Source organism: Strigops habroptila, chromosome 5 (assembly GCF_004027225.2).
Source record: "Strigops habroptila isolate Jane chromosome 5, bStrHab1.2.pri, whole genome shotgun sequence".
Taxonomy (NCBI): domain Eukaryota; kingdom Metazoa; phylum Chordata; class Aves; order Psittaciformes; family Psittacidae; genus Strigops; species Strigops habroptila.
Window position 1 is genome coordinate 34,035,220 of NC_044281.2, and position 18,526 is coordinate 34,053,745.

The window sequence follows — 18,526 nt, forward strand, 5'->3', positions numbered from 1 at the left end:
TTTTGTTGTAAAAATAAAATTCAAATTTGAAATGCAATTAGCCAAATCATATTGAATCTTTAGAGTGTAGCATAAAACCCAAGTTGTTGAGGTCCAGTAGGTGACATGCATCCATCGCTTTAATTTTCATGTAACATGGCTATAAGTAAAATAACATTTTAAATCTCCAAAACAGAAACTACTTTGAACACTCTGTGTGTTATCCAAAAGGCAGAACACAGTGCACTGTTTGTCCACTGTTCATGGGCTAACAAACTAGGTTTAAAAAGTTGCTTATTCGGGAATGACTTTTAAGAAATGCTCAGCGATGGAGACCACAGTTATGTGGCCTTAGGGACTTTTCTTCCCAGTGCAGTAAAATCACAGGTTCTTGCCTGTACCCAAAACGCCCTGTACCTACACACCACCGTATACCTCTCCCTACTCCTCCTCCACATCCGAAAGATTCCTGAAGACTCGTATAATGCTGCCTTTGTAAAGCTGTGGAAAGAAGAATGTTGTACTTGGGCAATGCCTAGTTTTGAACAAAGCAGCAGCAAATTTCCACTTCTCCATGTGCTACAGAAGCTTGAATAAACATATTTCTGCTTTTAAAGATGCAAAGAGTACACCCGAAGGATGTCCAGAACATGCTTTCAACTATAAGGCATAACTGCAAGCAGTGAAAGGCCACATTCAGGCAGGTAGCTGGAATTTGGCCCAGCTCTTCAGTGAAGCACAGGGCGGCAGTGAGAAGACTATTCTACTACAGAAGCACTCCTGGAGAGGGAAACTGGGCAAAGTTGCTGACTTAAGAGGGCTGGGGAAGGTATCTCAAGGAGGCTGGTGGAGAAACTATCCAGTTTCAGCAGGAAATAGACTGCCTTGTGCCTAGCTAAAAAAAAAAGGGGGGGGGGGGGGGCACAACAAAAAAAGGCAAAAAAAAAAAAAAAAAAAGGCAAAGAAAAAGCACCCAGGGCTTCACTTTTCACTTTCTAGCTGCCTGCATGACCTTGGAAGTTATTCTGTCTGAAGCTTAGTTCTTTCTCTGTAAAATAAAGTTGACATTAGTTCCCCTATCTGTCAGAACACAGTTATTAGGAGGAAAGTGCTTAGAAAATACAGCAGGACCAGAACTGAAAATGGATTTAAAAAAAATTCAATGGAATTTTTTTTGAAAGAGGATCCCCAGCACATATCCCTCTGTATTTGGAAGACTCATGAGCCCTTGCCTTAAGAAACCAAGTTCTTAATCAAGCCACAAGTGACTGTCATTCACCACTTGCTAGCTAAACCTTTTAGCCATATTAGCCTGTAATTTCTGCCTAAATAACCTCATCAGATGGAAATACAAATAATGAATTATAAACTGGTATATGTTTAAAACACTTGAAGCATACTTTTTAAAATGTTAGCACAGAAAGCAATATTCACTTATGCATCTTAAAAGCCCTAATACCACCTTATGCATAGGCCATATTCTATGCAAGTATAAAGCAGACCAAGCTTTTATTAATGAGAATAATTCTAACAAATGAGGATAAGTGAACTCACCCAATCCCTTGAGATGTGCATAAGTGCAAGGATTTTATCTGTCAGCCAAGGCTGCTCCATCCCAAGTATCCTTTCTGCCAATTAACTAACTGGACCTAACATTTAGATGTTTTTATTATGTGGACTACAATCGCCACTTGAACTGCAGAGTCCAAACTCCTCATGAACTAGACTTCAGGAAGAAAAAAAATGCCTTTTCAAACTGGGATTTTGAGAAATTAAGTCTTAGTAAAGCAACACTCAAAAAAAAAAAAAAATCCTTTATAGTTGGAGCAATACTAACTAGGGATAGTTTGTGTAGCTTGCAGGCTGGAACAGTCTCAAACAGAAAAGAAGTTACAAAAAAGGTGTGATTAAAAGATTCAGACCCCTGTGGCAAAGAGACTGAATATGTACAACCTCTGCTTTTGGGGAAATGGTGAACTGGCATCACTCACTGGAAGGTGATAGGGCACTGCCAGATGAAAGCTGGATGAAGTGTGAAGGTTTTCATGCCAGATATGTCATAACTCACTTCATAGAATCATAGAACCAAGGGAATTATGTACTGGAAAACTTCACTAAGTACTTCTTTTCAGACTTCAGTAAAATAATTAAGCTATTTGATTTCACCCTTAATTACAAAGCTAATGAAATGCCAATGAGTGTTTCAGCACAATCCATAAGGTCCTGATAAAGGAATATAAACTGTATCTTACTTGAACAATGGGAAATTTACACTTTCTGTTAGTGCAAAGATAATGTCTACTTAGTTTCATCTACTCATGAAGTTGTAATAACGGCTGGGAAGAGATGTTATCAACTTGAAAGTGAAGTGTGTCATTTGGTTTAGTTTAAGCTGCTAGTCCCACTTAAAAGTAAATTCAAGAGAGACTGCAAAATGGCATTAGCACAAAACATTGAGACAGATCTTGAAAAACCGCAAGTTACAGGGGGGTAAAAAAGTGTTTGTGGTCTAATTATTGGAGTTAATTTATCAATTAGTCAGCAGTTTATGGAGCAAAGATAGTACCATCACTTTTACTTTTTTCTTTTTTTTAATAATTATACAGTGCAAAAAAAAAAAAAAAAAGAATGAGACAATCATGAAAATATTGGTTTGCTAAGAATATGCTAAAAAAATGGATCTATGAAAAACTAAGCTCTTTTAGGGAAGATGGAACACCATAGAAATATTCAATATTTACTACTTAGATCACTATGGATCAGAAAAGGCGTATAATCACACACCATGCTAGAACGTCACTATGACAACTCTTACTGGTAAACAAAGTATCTTTACATTTTCCCAAAGATAAAAAGAAGCATTACATGTAGAACAGAAATAGAGAACAAAGGAAAGAAAAACACATGAAGAAAAATAGAGCTAATTCTTGTTAGGTTACACTTAAATCTTCATTTCTGAGTTATCTGATACAGAACAAATTATTAAAGGGGATAGGAGTCTATCTTTCTGCCAATATAGCCCTGATCTAGATTATTTTGTTGAGAAAAGTGGTAGAAGTGAAGAGAGAAGAAAGAAGAACATGACATACTAGAGAGAAGGGTAATATTGATTTACCAATTTATGAAAATAACACTTTGAGAGTTCTGGTTTAAATAAAAAAAAAAAAAAAAAAGAAAAAAGAAAAGCTATGTGAAAGTGAACCCACAAAAGAACCCTTAAAAGGAATCTCATAAGAGCTGTCTGCTCATATGTTGGAGTAGCAGGCCTTGTGTCTCAAAAAACAAACAAAAACCCAAATAGAGTAAACAACATTAAAAGCTTACTTAGCATCTAGTTTTACTTTTGTCTCATTTTCACACATCTGATGTCAGGGCAGGATGGACCCACCTCCAAACATGCAGAAAATAGAGGTCCCTAAGTTGCAAATGAATGGAAAATAAGAAAAGTTAAGGCTTGTTTTGCCTTTCTGTTCTGTTGCACTGAGTTAGCACCCTTCCCCTCCCTCCACACCCTCCCCTCACCTGCCTCTTCTAGCAGAATTCTGCTTTGGCAATAATAATCCCAGCAAACTCTGAGGAAACATGACAGAGTCAGAAAGGGATGCATGCACCACACAGAGAGAAGGGAAATACCTAAATTGCATTTTATAGACCACTTCTACAGTGCTTATCCATTCTTTGAACTTACTGTGTAAACTTTGGAATTTTGTTGAGTTATGTTTCATTTCTGATTTGACTTCTTTAGGGCACAACAGATTAAAAAACAACTTTGGAAATTACACAAATTCACAGCCAGATATTTGAAGCTGAGGGCATTTGTACTGTCCCACGAAGAGGCTTACTACTTCTTAAATGATCCTGCTGCCCTCACCAGGAATTTAAGTAGAAATGGTAACAAATGTAATTGCGGAAACAAACGAAGAAACAAACCAAACCAAAAACCAAACCACAACCTGAATGAAACAACCCACCCCAAAACCACCTCACACACACTCCCCCTCAAACATCCACACAGAAAACAGTCATGGAATTTGGTTTTCACTACATGCTCTCCAGAGGAATCACCTGTCTTCTGAGCTCAAAGCAGCGGTCACATTCAAGCTCTTAGAATTAAGTGCAAAATTACTATTCCTCTACGTAGGGATGACAGAGTTTGTCTTAACTGATGAAGTTAAACCTTCTGCAGTCCAGCACACTTCCAAAACAAGGATGGCTGATGTGTCTGTGAATTCATCACTAACTTCCAGTTTGAGGCATGACATTTAAAGAAAACCACTGCTTTCAGTTTGCCTTTAAGACTTAAGTTGTAAATAGGGACAGTTCAAAAGCTGACTCAAGGCTCACTCAACCCGTGGCCTCAGAGGCAGAAAAAAATGGGACAATAAATCTTCAGCTGCCCCAGGCCAGCACAGAGGCATGGTAAATCTGCCTGCAAACAGAGAGAGAAGCAATGTGCTTATGCACCAGCAGAGGAGAAAGTGCGACTATAGAAGACTGCACAGGACCCAGGACCTGGACATTATTATCTCTGACTTTCAAAACAGGATAATTTTGTTTGAGGCCTGTACAGAATGAAAGGGAAGTAAGAGTGACAAATTAATATTAACTGTTCTGCAAAGATGGTGTAAAGAGTTTCATCTATGACTCATAACAAACTAAGAAAAGGATACTGGTGTATATTATTTATAGATCCACACTAATTGGAAGATAGATTTTGAGTGGGTTCGTGGATGGAATTGCTGAGGAGTCTGATGCAGGGACCATGGTAAGAGTAAGATACATAATCTCTAAATTGTTGCTGAACAAACACTCAAAAAACTTTCTATTCTTCCTCCATCAAGAATAGTATTGCTAAAAAGCTATGTTTAATGGGAATGACTTAAATAATACAAGTATGCACTTTTAGAAAAAGTTTTTCTACATTTTTCCCTGCAATTCAAATAATAGACTACAACCAGGACTGAAATTCACATATATAGTATTGGTGTCTCAGGGATGCTGACAAAGACCACTCTAGGAGATGGTAATAAATTGGTTTCAATCATGTTAAGGGGTGGAAGTTATATCCCGGACTGATATTAGATCCTAGTTAGTGACATATTTCCCAAACCTGGTTTGGAACTACTTAGTAATGTTCTGAAACCATAAATTCAGTAGATGAACATTCCCCAGATTCCTAGTTTCACAGTTACTCTCTACCTAGTCCACCATGCTCTCCTAGTTTTGCTACTGCACATCCCAGTACACCAGGGGGACTAGGAAGTAGCATGGTGCTATGTGGTACCATCTGAGAGTTTTGATCTGGGAATTGTTAGATGTCTCTACAAATTACACCAACACAACCAGGAAAGTCTATCCCAGTGTATAGGATTATATATACGTGCAAAAGTAGGCTTTGTATCAGCTTTGCACTCCCACACACATAACTTGAACACTGCCTGTGATATGATCGGAGGATCTATGCCTTCCTGGTGAGCTCCAAAAAAGAAATGCAAAAACCCATTCATCAGGACTTTATGGTTCAGCTACAAATTTCACCCTGAGTGGACAACTAATTACTGCTGAATCTGTTAACTTCTGCTTCAACACATGAAAGCAGTAGCCAATTTGCTAATACATTCAGCAAACATCGAGCCTGTGGAGGGGTTTCCTTCAACATAATGAAAGCAGATATCAAGGGGGTCCAGTGTGGCTTTCAGAAGTGCCTCTGTCAGGCCATCCAGTCCCCAAAGAGATATAAGAGAAGTTATTATTCGCTGCTCATCTCAGATGGAAAACTCCCTGTCTCAGAGTGTTTCAAAAATAACCCAAACCAGCAGCAGGAACCGTCTTTGTGGTATTTCAAGTTACTCGGCATCAAGTCCCTGCCTGCTGTCCCTTTTTAGAGCACTAGCAATCTCCTAATAGTAAAAGCTTTACATAGCCACACCACTGCAGAACTGCAATACCTGCAAAGGTGTCAATAAGTAAATTTGCTTAAGGAAATGAAGCTGCTGAACGAAGAATGGGATGGGACTAACAGTCACAAATAGATGTAACACCTTTGCCCATAATTAATAGATAATTTTCCAATACCCTTTAATTAGAGTCCTTTGATTTTTGTTAGGTTTCAGTCAAAAATATATACTTTAGCCTAAAACAAATCTTGACTAAGTAAGCCTCTACAGAAATCATTGCACAATGTATATCCAGGGCTAGTAAGCTCCTTTGCCTTAGGAAGATACTGTGACCATGAAAATATTATTTTACTTGCCCTACCATGACAGCCACAAAAGGAAAAATATGTGTAACTTTGGACAAAGGCAGCACTTGACTGCCTTATGAAATGGGTTATTTCCCTCAGCCGCCTTCAACAGTAGAGAACTGCCCTAAGTGACCTGGTGCCCATATATTTTCCTGCTGCCAAGCTCTGCACATCAAGTGCAGCTTACTTGTTGTTTTGTTTTGAAATAAAAAGTTGCTGAATAACAAAGGACCCATCTGCAAAGGTCACAGAAAAGGCTTTCTTTGAAGTTTCCAGCATTTCCCAGTTGCCCTGAGACTTTCAACTGTAATTTTTTGTTGAATTCCTGTGGTGCAAAAATACAGAAAGTACAAGGAAGAAAAATGGTTCCTTTGCTTGTTTTGCGTGGCAGCTATTTTTAATTTTTCTGAACTACTTTCATACACAAAAATCCACTACTAACTTCCAATATTCCTAAGACAAGGAAAACAGGTATGTGTGGTGAGCCAAAGAGAGCTGCAGTTTTGGTTCCTTCCCTGTTCAGTGCCACACTCGGATGCTGGACCTAGGCTCACTTGAAAAGCACAGAGGACATATTTACTAACTGACTTCAGCTGCAGACTTTCTGTTTTAGCAAATCTAAGTGCAGAATTTTCAGTGAAGACCTTAATTCCTACCAATATACATACAATTGATCAAGTTTTAAGGAAATGTTTAAAATCAAAATTAAAAAAAAAAAAAAAAATTAAAAAAATTTCCCCAATCCACTCCAGCATAAGAAACTCATTTGACTCCTTAATTATTCATTATTCTTTTTCCTATGTTCAAATGACCATCTTTGTCTCATCCCCAAAGGATCCTCTCCATAATTAAGTCAGGGAATCATTAAAATCTCAACATGCTGTCCGGGTAAGATTTCAGCAATAAGTGTTCTGCACATTCTATGCAGCAATGAATTGACTTTTATAGAAAAAAAAAATGTTAAAAGCAGGAACATTAACAAGCAATAACAAGAGGCAGAAGGTTATCAAATGCATATTTTTCAGCTGATGTTTTTCTTATTTTCCCATAAGTAAATTCATATATCAGTCTTAAAATCTACAAGTTTACACTTAAAATAATAACGCGAAAATTTTCAGTTTTCTGAAAGTAACAAATAATATTATAAATCACTCATTTTACATTTTATTTGTGGGAAAATAAATAAATGGATACTAATTACAAAAAAAAAAAAAAAAAAAAGTCCAGCTATTAGAATTTCACTGCTAAAATTCTGCTGAAACAAATCCCTGGTGCAAGAAAGATCACTACCAGAGGCTGGTCAAAAGCAAAAAAATTTCACTGCACTACAAGGATTCAGAAGTGTTGTTTATGCATAAATTTCCCATAAAGCTATTAATGTCCACAGGAGGCCAAGTTCCTTCTTGGCCTGGCAAGAGCAAGCTAGCATATGAAAAAACCACTTACCTGCATAATAATTATAATTATCACAGAATAGGTGCCTTGATGTGACTCCTGAAAACCCAGGTAATATTAGTGCCCTGTTCAGAACAACGTAGTAAGAGGCAATTCCTGCCCTAATCTGTTAGTAAGCTAAATACACAGTGTACAGGGCGTGAGGAGGAATGTGTTACTCCTGTTTCAGAAAGGGGTAACTGTGAATTGGATATGATGAGGTTTTAGGGGGCTTGTTTTGTTTGTATGTATGGCAAATGGAACATAAGTTAACAGAAGACAAATATCATACTGGGGATGTAAAACCAGAAGTAGCAGCCTTGAAGACATAGGAAAGAAGTCTCTCTCTCTTACACAGTTTTGCCTGGGCCTCAGCTGGAACACTGTGTCCTATTTCAGACACTAAATTTCTAGGAAAAATTTGTCAGCTGGAGATGTGAAGAATTTATTGCTTTAACTCTGAAATCACTCTTCTTCACAAAACAATGCTGAATGCTTTTCTGAATCTGTGGTTAGCAATAAATAGCTTTGGACATGCTATTTACATGTCCAAACACACACTTAGCAAAGACAAGTATCAGTCAGCACTGCAATCTTGCTCATTCGCCTGCCTCCCCCTGCTCCCACTTTTTTACCCCAAAACCCATACAACTGGATGCAAACCTACAAAGAACTAAAGATGCTTTTTACTTTTTTTTTTTCCTTTATCTTTCAGTTCTTGTGTTTTGTTTTATTTTACAATAGTTTGTGGACGGGCTGTGAAGGAGGAAGGTTGAATGGAATTTCTATTTGGAAATAAATACCTTGTGTTTCTTTTCTAAAGATAGCATAAATTCTACTTGAAATGTTTGATGAACCTAAACTTGAAATAATCAATACTACACAGAGCAGAAGATAAGAAAATACAAGAATTGTGATCCTAGAACAGACGTGGAACGGCTTAAAGTGTACTAAAATAGATAGGTACATAACAACGAGGTGAACTCCATGCAGTTCATGCTGGGACAGTTGAATTACACAGGCTGAAGATAAAATTCCAGCCAGTATAGCTTTTTGGGTTGTTTCGGGGTTTGGAGGGGTTTTTTTGAGACTTGGGAAATAGGCGATATATCAAGATTGTTGAAGGGCAAACTTGGTTCTAAACTTGAAAGAACAGGGTGCAGAAGGAAAACTTGAAAGAAGAGGAGGTAACAAATTGTACACTGGTCCAGTTAATTTCCAGTCCAAGAAAAACTCTGTAGCAAAGAATTTGTCATCACCTGGAAGGTAATGGGATAAACTGCAATCACTGGTTTTGTCAAGAGGAAACTATATAAATTAATTTAATTTTGTTTCATGAAAGGGTGACAGGTATTAAGACAGAAGAAAAGCAATACTTGTACTAGACATTCTCATAAGAAAAGTGACATATGTTGATGAAAAGATTGTTAGATTAATCCAAGATCTGGTAACTGAACTCCAGAATGAGATATTAACATTCATTGTCAAAATGGATATTCTGCAAGCATCTGTTCTGACTTTGCTTCTCGACAGTGTTTTCATAAATGACTTGGGTAATAGAAAAGGAAGTTTGTTACCAATGCCACCAAAAGGAAACTACAAGAAATGTATGCATGCTAAAGACAGATCTTTAAGATCAAAATGATAACTGGGACCAGAGTAATGGTTTGGGAGTGGAAAGGGGGAAACAACAAAAAAACCCAGAATTTCAGCGAGAATGATGAGGTGGGAAAACCCCCACACTTGCAACAGGCTAGGGAACAAGTAAAGACTTCAGCAGTCTGGAGGATATAACATTGCAAGTTCAATATGGCACAAAAGACAAACAGCACAGTAGAATGTAGAAGTATAGCCTGCACAATAAAACAATCTTCTTTTTAGCATTTGCAAAGCTGCAGGTATACTGTGACTGACTTCTGCTATTCTGCTTCCAGACAGATATGAATGTTTGGAAAACAACAAGAGTAATCAGAAGTCTGTAAAACACATCCTCATTTAGCCTAAAGATGACTAATAGAACATGGCAACAGTCCTCAAGTCCATCAAAGCCTGCCAAAATGCAGAAAGAAATAGTCTGTTCTCCAGTATTACTATGGATAGAAATAGGAGTAAAAAGTATAATCTGCAGCAACACAGATTTGGTTAAGATACTATGAACATTTTCAGCAGTAAGAATAATGAAGTTCTGCAACAGAATGTAAGAAACTTGACAACTTCATTATTGAGCTTTAGGAAAGGCAAATAGGATCCATACTACAACAGAAGCTCATGAAAGTCAGCAGGACAATATCAAAAGCAGTAACACGTGTGCATAGCTGCTTTGCAGAAGGCAAGTGCTGAACCCTATCAAAATAGTTCATGCAGTATGTCCAGAGTTGGGAAATCAATAACATAGCCTGTACTTACAAAAGAATCATAGAATAGTAAGGGTTGGAAAGGACCTTAAGATTATCTAGTTCCAACCCCCCTGCCATGGGCAGGAACACCTTGCACTAAACAAGGCTCTGTCCAACCTGGACTTGAACACTGCCAGGGATGGAGCACCCACAACCTCCCTGGGCAACCCATTCCAGTGCTTCACCACCCTCGCTGTAAAGAACTTCTTCCTTATGTCTAATCTAAACTTCCCCTGTTTAAGTTTGAACCCATTACCCCTTGTCCTACCACTACAGTCCCTAAGGAAGAGTCCCTCCCCAGCATCCTTGTAGGCCCCCTTCAGATACTGGAAGGCTGCTATGAGGTCTCCATGCAGCCTTCGCTTCTCCAGGCTGAACAGCCCAAACTCTCTCAGCCTGTCTTCATACGGGAGGTGCTCCAGCCCCCTTATCATCCTCGTGGCCCTCCTCTGGACTTGCTCCAACAGCTCCATGCCCTTTTTATGTTGAGGACACCAGAACTGTACACAGTACTCCAAGTGAGGTCTCACGAGAGCAGAGTAGAGGGGCAGGATCACCTCCTTTGACCTGCTGGTCACGCTTCTTTTGATGCAGCCCAGGATACGGTTGGCTTTCTGGGCTGCAAGCGCACACTGCTGGCTCATGTTAAGCTTCTCATCAACCAACACCCCCAAGTCCTTCTCTGCAGGGCTGCTCTGAATCTCTTCTCCACCCAACCTGTAGCAGTGCCTGGGATTGCCCCGACCCAGGTGTAGGACCTTACACTTGGCTTGGTTAAACTTCGTAAGGTTGGCATTGGCCCAGCTCACAAGCGTGTCAAGGTCCCTCTGGATGGCAGAAGAAGGGAAAAAAAAAAAAAAAAAGGAAAAAACCACCAAACAAAACCATACACAAACTCACATACACACACACAAAACAAAACCAAAGCACAAAAGCAGCCCTGAGTCTGTGTCCTGTGGGTCAGATAGCCTGCTAAATAGCACTCTGAATCAAGATATCCCTGTGCCCTAAATAAACATTCGATCTACTTAATGCAACTTAATACATAAGTGAGCATTAGGAGACTAACGTACAACTAATTGTCTAAAACATAAAAATAACAACTAAATTATCAAATGTGTAAATGTTTATTAGAAACCTCCTATCTCCCTGCCTACCTGCCAGACTAGAAACCTGAAGGAACTACATATTAGATATTTACAAGGCTAGTTATCTAGCTATTTACAGACAAAATCTCTGCAATATAAAATTCTAAGTATGACTAGAATGGAAACTTTAAAGCTTTCCCTTCTGAAATATATATTTGGAAACATTTAGCAATATTTATGTTGGTGACACTCATCCTATGACCACCATACCAAGAGGACCACAGACATCCCAACTTCCAAAAGTCTGTTCTTAATTCAACCTTATTGTGACAGAACAAAACTATTTTATTGATTTCAGTGTTGCATGCTTTAGTAAGTTTGGACAGTTAGAAATATATTTTCAGTTCCTAATATAAAAATCTATGACCATTAGCATGCTTCATATTATCAGAAGCATTTGCTGCAGACCTCCAAATGAAGATCCAAATCAAAAGAGAACAGTGATGTGTCTGAATTATTCTGGTGAGTTTGAGAGTCTTAAAAATGTATTTTCAGTGTATCTAAAATAGAATAAAAAAATAAAATAGAATAAAAAAATAAAAGCTACAGTTATTTCGTAGGTTTAAAAATAAAGAGGAATTAAACACAAGAAACTACATAGAAATATACAATATACTAAGAAGTCTGCTTTAAATTACAGGCACATTACAGAATTGTACTTTCAAGAAAACGATGGGAGCCCATTACTTGTCCATTTAAAACTGAGCTAGAAAAATACAGAAAGGAATTGTAAAGAGCAATTCTGCATTTCCAGGATAATGGCTAAGATGATCTAATAGGCTTTTTCCATCTCTTATCATCGCATTTTGATTACTTCATCTATGGGGTCCATCTGTCAGAGAAGGGAAAGAGCATCTTTGGTCATAGGCTTGCCAAGCAGGTGAAGAGGGCTTTCAACTAAAGTTGCTAGGGGAGGAGAACCTCAATCCATCCCACTCCCACCAGTTTGATGCCAGTGCCAAAAAGAGATGCCCAGAGCCTGCAGAAGGATCACAGGTCAGCAGGAGAGCACCTGAAGAGCAGCACAAAGGAATTCCAGCCACTCCAGCCCCTAAGCCAGCTTCATCAGGAGCCCAATTTAAACGCCTGTATGCAAACACACATCGCATGGGGAATAAACAAGAGAAGTTAGAGTGTGTGCACTCCTGCAGGGCTATGACCTTATGGAGACGTGGGGGGATGACTCCTACGGCTAGAGTGTTGGAACGGAAGGATACAGGTTCTTAAGGAAGGACAGGCAGGGAAGATGAGGAGGGGGTGTCACCCTCTATGTCAATGACCAGCTGGAGTGCATGGAGCTCTGCCCAGGGATGGATGAGGAGCCAACCAAGAACTTATGGGTCAGGATTAAAACGAGGGCAGGGACAGCTGACATCATAAGAAGGACAACAATTTGTTCTGTTTTACCACACACACAAAATTGCAATTTTATATGGACTCTTTATAGAGACTATAACATTTTTGGTATTAAATTGCAAAAGCACTACAGAAAATTCCAGCTGTTTAGAGATATCAGAGTAGTTAATAATATGTCTCTTCTAAATATGTATTACAGAACTTATAAAAGCAGGAAAAATGTTAAAATTTAATTTGTAGCCTTAGAGCTGCTTTCTAGAGTTAAATTATATATTGTGAAGGGTATTCTCTGGCTGCATGAAGACAGGCTAACCAGTATGCAAGTTACAGAGGCCACAATCCAGTACAAATGCAGTTTGAGTAGCTGTGAAGTTGGCAGATGATACGGATACAGTGATAATGAAAAACAAGTTTTGGACTGCATCACAAGAACTGTGTGTTTGTGAACAGTAAATGAACAATTTACATACTATTTGGTGAAAAAAAAGAGCAACACTCATCAGAATCAGCTAGTTCGCATAGGCTTCAGTGCGTAGGCTGAATAATTGTCTCATCATGATAATAGCCTTTATGATAACCATGATCTCACCATTGCACTCAAAGATCAAAATGCTGCTGGTACTCCTACACCCACCACAAGGCACACTCAATTTTTGCATTTGAAGAATATCCTACCCTTGGCGGTAAAGCAGGCAGGGTGTAATCTTGTTATATTTCATGCCTTTGCTTTTAAAACACAGAACCTTTAAACTTTTTTTACTAGACAGAAAAGCACAGACTGGAATTCCTATTGTTATGAAGTCACCTCCCATTACCCCATTAATTCAAAACAAATAGCAGAGTTCACAGCAGTAATAAAAACTAGCGGTGTGCACCTCAAAGAAAATAAAAATTGAGATACAATTTCGTTTTCTGTGGCTCATTTTTTCTGCCTGCTTTCTGCTTCAGAAAAGCAGCAGGTTACAGTGTATTCTGCACTGGGACCAGAGGATAAAACATCCCTTCTGTCATCACCACCTCCCTCTCCATCCTATCTTTCTGGAGACCTGGAGCCATCTATTTGTAAGTATAGTTATATTGTTTTCTCTAGTTTAACAAAGCAGTGAAAATCAACACTAACCATATGTCTCATTAAGCATGCAAACCCAGGCAAAAGGGAAGCAATCATTCACCAGTGTTCCATCAACAATATCCAAGGCAAAATCCTAGGTATGAAAAAGAAAATCAGATGACAGTTTTCCATTCCTGATGGATAGAGGCAGGAAGAGCACCCATGCTGCAGTGTATTCACACTATGTACTGACATGTGGTCTGCGTTTGTCTCTTCTAAAACAGGGTGGAAACTACTGTCTCCATGATGTGTTACAAACAGCATATCCACATAACTGAAGCATCTCTTTTTACCTTAGTAAGGTATTTATGTTCTTAGTGGTGTAGTAACTGAGTTCACCCACAACGATAGGCCAAGGCAGAGAGAAGCACTTTAACTTCCAACAACTTAAAAGCACTGGACAAGATTTTTCATGAAAGGCTGTAAACTACTGCCAGCTGGATTTCTACCCTACAGCCTCCTTCACTCTCTTTCCCACCTGCTTTAAGCACTGGATACTCAGCCAGTATCCAAAACTCAATCACCATCCAAAACTTTACAAAAGTGTATCTATTCTGTTTAGTTTTTATGGCACATGAAGTCTCAGAAGGCACAGTCTTACTGCAGAAGGGAACATCTGCCACAGTGTCAGCATGTGCCAGTTCCTGGAAGGCTGCTGGAGCCAACTCTGGGTCAGCCCGACCTCCACAACAAAGGCTGGCTACTGCTGACTGTCTACAGAAAAAAGAAAAGCTCTCTGGCAGTTTGTTGCTGTGCTGTCTAGAGTATGGACAGGCCTGCCAGTACATGAAAGATATAACTAGAACCCACTCCGAAGGATACACTTAAAAAAGGAAGGATATCCTTAAAAAAAACCCTAAAATCATTACTATCTGAATTACGCTTTCAGTTGGATGTGCATGTTAATTCATTCCATGTGTATTACACATCATTTTTCATATTTAAACAAGTTGTTCCCTGAAAAGTGGAGCTGATTAGGTTTGATTTTCCATATCACCTTTCGATTGTATGTCTCCTCATTACTCCTTGCACAACTTTAGGTCCCTGCCATTTCATCTAGGCTGCTGCCACTGCTCCCCTGCTGGTCCCTTCCAGCCCTTCCCCAGTTGCCAGGTTACCCACCCTCACCATGCCTCCGGTTTCTTTCCACATCACTAAACCACCAGAGCTTGCAGTCCTCTTCCACATTCCCTATGGCTCTCAAGATGCCTTTTATGATTGTGTAACCTTCACTTCCTTAGGAAACGAGTAAAACTAAACACACACCACAAGCTGAAAAGCAGAAGCACCATGGAAAACCTAGATCTTTCGTTAAAAAAGTAGAAAAAACAAGTCTTTCTCTGTTCTTCCATACTTCACCACTACAGCACAGTTACAGCAACAGTAGGGACAGTTTGTGGAATAATGGCTCTCTGCATTTTATTTATTTATTTTAAAATTAATTAGCCCAGTAATATGTAAACAGGAAGATGAATTTTCAATGTCTTGGATAACCTTCAGAACAACTAGAAAAGATCGCAGTGAGTCAGGCTGCAGCCCTCAGAGTTCTCCAGTTAGCAGATTATTGGACAGATCTTCATTGTCTCAGTGGGGCGACTCCTATTTTCCAAGCTCTAAGTATGAGAAGTAACTTTTGTGATGCCAGAACTGGAAAGGTCCAAAGGGGATTTTGAAGCCAAAACGTATGGAGATTTAGAATAACGCAATCTCTCTTCTAAAGGAAAAACCCAATTTATCAATACAGTCAATATTGCCAGGTCATATGAAGAAGCTGATAAAAACCCCTACCTACAAAAAGGCACTCTTTCCGTGTTCTCCATACATAGATGCTCTCCAAACGGAAGTGTGGAAACACAGATGATCACTGCCTTTCAGAACACACCATTAAAAAGTGCACTTAAGTCAAAAAAAGATTTTATCAAACAGAGCTAGCAAGACATCTCTCCCTGACCCAGTAGAAGAAAATAACGATAGCCTTCTACATTGCTTCTTGTGATGCTTTCCTATATGATGTTTGAACATGTCAAAACCATTTTAAGAACTTCCAATTACAATTAGTATTTAAAAAAACCGCGCATATACAAGAGACCCCAATGTACAAAGGGGTCCCATAGGAATATCTGAAGAATTTTTAAAATTGCACAGTAAGGTATTTAATACATGGGGGGCAGGAGGGGGGAGGTGGTTTAAGGTCCAAGAACAAATCAAAGATGCTCTTCACCCTTGTTATGAAGTGTTATCAAGTCTACTAAGGAAAACATCCAACTGATAGACCCAGATGTGGTGAGTAGCCGCCCAAGTATATTGATGAGGACACAGCTTAATATCCCAGCAATCTGATCCAGGAACATAAACCTAGAATTCTGTGGAATTTTAATTTCCAAAGTCATAAAACACTTTTGATTCTTTCATATTTGTTAGCATTTAAAATAATCTACTAGGAAAAAAAAAAATCTCATAAAGCCATGCTTCTCTAGACAGTTTTTGATAACCCTATGCAAAAATCTGGTGAGTAAAAGAACTACAGTTTAGAAAACTATTTAGAAATTTGGACAATTACCAGCACCAACATCACAGAGAAAAAGATTTGGCTAAATTATATGCTCACTCACAAGAGATGGTTTTATGAGCAGCAAATATTGAGGCTTGTGCTATTCCTTTGTGCAAAATCAAGACCTTTAAATCAAGGGAGAGGAAGAAAGAGCTAGCTAGCATTTTTGTCTGAATTTCTTTTACAAGTAAAGAAGTAGGTGCCATGTTCAAATGGTTTAAATTCTATCTACATGCCTGCACCTAGTATGCCCTTCCCTTTAGAAAGGCCTGACCAAGCATGATTTTATGATTTATCTAGAAGGGCTGGCAATCTTTGGTCCTTTCCATGGAAAGGAAGACTAATGTTGATGCTTTGGCTTCGGTGTCTGACAAGTATTTTCAAGGCCTATGAAGAATGAATTGAATCTGTTGGATTCAAAGGGACAAACACATCTACAAAGAAATTAAGTAGGCAAGTAAGTCTGGAAGCAGAAATTGCTTTTGGAACCACAGATACTTTCTAAATTCAGAACTGTGCAGCAGTAAAATCCACACTTTAACTGTACCTTGCACATGGAAACAGTATTTCCTTGAAATTGTAGAAAACACTAGTGATTCATTCCCTGCGCACATTCTCCATGTCAGGCATGATTTTATTCACCTTTATCATATTCCCCTTTATTCATTCCTCCCTGAGCTATAGAGATTTAGTCTATTTAATTTCCCCTCATACAAGAAGTGATTTTTTTTGCTATTTTTTAAATCTATTCTCATTTAACATTCTTTTGGTGAGGAGACATGAGTGATGGAGCAACAGAAGCTCTTCTTAATGCAAGAGCATTGCAAAATAATGAAGAAATATAATTTTGGTTTATTCTCTCTTCTGTTCTAAATTATTCCCAATGTCATTTACCTTTTTGATCATTGTCCTGGTTTCAGCTATAACAGTTATTTTTCTCTTTCCTAGTAGCTGGTGCAGTGCTATGGTTTGCCTTTAGTCTGAGAACAATGCTGATAACACACCAATGTTTTAGTTGTAGTTAAATAGTGCTTACCCTGACCAAGAACTTTCCGGTTTCTCATGCTCTGCCAGTGAGGAGGGGCACAAGAAGTCAGGAGGAAACAGACAGGACACCTGACCCAAACTAGCCAAGGGGGTATTCCACACTACAGCATGTCATGCTCAGTATATAAACTGGGGGGAGTTACGCGGAAGGCCAGATCGCTGCTCAGGTCAGGCTGGGTATTGATCAGCAGAGGGTGAGCAATTTTATTGTGCATCACTTGGGTTTTCTAAGCTTTCATTTTCTTTTATTATTTTCTATTATTATTATTATTATTTCTATTATCACTATATTCTACTTTATTTTAGTTATTAAATTGTTCTTATCTCAACCCATGGGGTTTACATTTTTCTGATTCTCCTCCCCATCCTGCCCGGAGTGGGGAAAAGGGATGAGAGAGATGAACAGCTGTGTGGTGCTGAGTTACCGGCTGGGGTTAAACCATGACAATCATACTATTGGACTGTGAGCAGACACATTAAGAAGGTACCTGCATGTTCTAAATTGCTGATGCTAAACAAAGAAGTAAATAAATCCAAAACACCAAGGCTCTGTTCAAATACTGAAATGTACAAGGAAGACATCTATTAATGGACCCCCAGTTCCAGGAAGAATTATATGTTTGTATTTCACCTGCTTTATACAGGTGTGATTTAAATGACTGAATCTTACTTTTACCCCCAAATTGCAAGGCAATTTCCAGTAGTACTCAGACTCTACAAAGGATATGAAATTGCTGGAAATTCTTATATACTTCTAGGCACAAAGGATACAATTCTGATCTCACTATAAGGGTGTAAAAATCTGGAGTCATCCTACCAAGGCCAATGAAGTAATATCTAAGTGACCGATATAAAGTAAAGCAAGCCTAGAAGGATGTCCTGAAAAATGCCACGAAGTCAAGAAAGAAGTCATCCGCAGAAGTCATATTACAGAAGAAAGGCTGAGCAACAGACAAATGAGCGCTCATTCGTTTCAGGACAAGTCTGAGTTGGAGTTTCTGGAAATGAAATAACAGAAGTTAGTAAAATCTTGGCGGAGGCATGAGCAACAAGATATTCTCTGATCCAGGACTTGGGCAGCATCCCAATACAGGGCTGTGACTTGCTTGTTTGATTGTTAAAACCATCACTTAAATACAAACCAGCTGGAAATTCACCTTAAAGTTTAAAAGGCTTTTCCCAAGGATCATCTGAAAGAGGCGGCAGGGCACATGATGTCTAAATAGGAAGGGTTAAGCATTTCAAAAGTCAAAGTGACAA

General features: G+C 38.7%; 1 protein-coding gene across 2 annotated transcripts in view; it reads right to left on the reverse strand.

Annotated features, from left to right (window-relative positions):
• Positions 1 to 18,526, reverse strand: part of ANK3 (ankyrin 3) — a 373,667-nt gene that overhangs the window by 208,619 nt on the left and 146,522 nt on the right. The window lies entirely within an intron of this gene.